The sequence below is a fragment of the Sinocyclocheilus anshuiensis genome, unplaced genomic scaffold, assembly GCF_001515605.1.
Source record: "Sinocyclocheilus anshuiensis isolate Anshui unplaced genomic scaffold, SAMN03320099.WGS_v1.1 scaffold1299, whole genome shotgun sequence".
Taxonomy (NCBI): domain Eukaryota; kingdom Metazoa; phylum Chordata; class Actinopteri; order Cypriniformes; family Cyprinidae; genus Sinocyclocheilus; species Sinocyclocheilus anshuiensis.
Window position 1 is genome coordinate 134,713 of NW_015538011.1, and position 2,169 is coordinate 136,881.

The window sequence follows — 2,169 nt, forward strand, 5'->3', positions numbered from 1 at the left end:
TATATATATATATATATATATATATATACATTCCTCCTGACCATGCCCACTCAATGTGTCTTGGAAAAATGATCAGACAGGCAGTTTGCTCAGCCATGTGGTCTATTTAATGGTACTAAATTCACTGGCTATTGACATGGAGCTCAGAATGTGGCAGAAATGTGACACTCTGGCTGCAGGTGCTGGGAAAAGGACCAATAAAGAGAGTGTTAAAGAGGCCATTTCTGATGCCTGAGTACCCATCACATGGTGCAAATATTCCAGAAGCACCACTCCAACTATTCATGTGATGTCTCATCCCTGTGCTCAACATATGAGGTGTGTCACCTTCCATTATGTTCCTTATGAGAAACAACACCACTTTAACCTGTCCTACTTAGGAGATGACTGCTGACATATACTGGTCGTATAGGTAATATCACAACTTTTTATTGCATACAATATCATCAATTTCAGAGAGCAAAAAAGATATGTGAAGGATAATGTAGAAATCATTCAATGCATTATGACTATATTCAGAGCTCATGTATTACATTCTTTTTTTCTTCTTCTTTTTTTCTGATTGCTATGATAAATGGTTTATTAAGGAAAAACTCTTACCAACAAAGATAGATAAGTGCAAAATGTAAAAAAAAAAAAAAAAAACATGCTAAATTTAATATTGATGTTTGGTCATGCTTTAGTTTGGGGACCAATTCTCACTATTAACTATGCCTTTTGCCTTAGTAAACTCCTAATTTGCTGCTTATTAATCATTAGGAAGGTAGTTGTTAGGTATTGGGTAGGGTTAAGGGATCTACGAAATTAGCCACCACTTCCCCAAAAGTAAAATAGTTATGACTAGACAATAATAAATGGTTTAAGCAAAACAACTCTTGCCAACAAAGATAGAAAAAAAAGTGCGCAGTTTAGAAAAAAAGGAAACCCTAAATGTAATTCCCTTTCAAGGGAACTTCGAACGGTGTCCTCTAGGGGTCGCTATGGGGAACGCCTCGACGTGACCCGTGTCTGAAGTATACATTCAAAACAACACGTTTGCCGGCGACAGCCTATGACGTCACTACCGGTGCGACCACAGTATAAAGAGGCGCCAGAAGAACACGTCATCCTCTTCTTCATCTTCAAGTGACTGTTTTGTTTGAAGCATGCATTCCAGTGGTAAGAACGATCTTTTCTTCCCCTCTTGCGCTCGTTGGCCGCGGATGAGGGTGAGCCGTTGGAGGATGATGATATGATTTCCTTAACATCATCTGATCCAGCGGCCAGTGCTCTGCTGGGTTCTGCCCAGGAAGAGCAGGAGATGTCTGAGGGGGGCGAAGAAGTTGAGGCTGAGCCCTCCCAATCCTCCTGCCCTGCGTATGATGAGCTATTGGAGGTTATGGAACGTGCCACGGTGAGGCTTGACTTGCCATGGAAGCGGGCCAGGAAGATGGTGCCGCGAAGTCCTCTCGACGAGCGTTATCGTTCTGACCATAGCCCCCCAGCTCAAGTGAGCCTTCCTTTTCTTCCTGATCTCCATACGGAGATCGAGAAGGAATGGAGGAGGCAGTTTTCCTCCCGCATCCATAGATTCCAGCATACAAGTTATGCCAACATCGAGGGGAAGCACGAAAGCGGCTATGAGAGGATGCCCCCTATAGAAGAGATGCTGGCTAGCTATCTCTCTGTGGGTGAGACATCCTCTCTCAAGGCTCCCTCCTTGCCATCTAAGCCCCTTCAGGATACATCTCGCTTAAATGGCAGGGCATACGCAGCAGCAGGTCAGGCTGTCGCTTCGTTGCACACGATGGCGGTGCTCCACGAAGGTCCAGGTCTGAGCCCAAACAACACAGGGGTCCTGGCCCATCTCGGTCTGAGGATCAGAGACGGGCACAGAAGGCTAGTGTCGCGGCTCGCGCTCCTCACCCACCTGCGGGTAGGGCTAGGAGGAATCGCGGGTCAAAGGGAGGTAGGCAAGACCTGAGGGAGGTGATCCAGATGATGCGTTCCCAATGCTCTCGTCCGGACCAGAGTGATACCTGAACATCTACTCATCTCCCTCAGGGGGTTTAACATCTGCCCTCATCTTCCCCTTCCTAATTCCCCTGTAACCACCATCATCTCCACCTGACCGAGGTTAGGTAGGAACGTCCTGTGCCTGCTTTGCAGTCTCCTATGCTGGACCTTTGA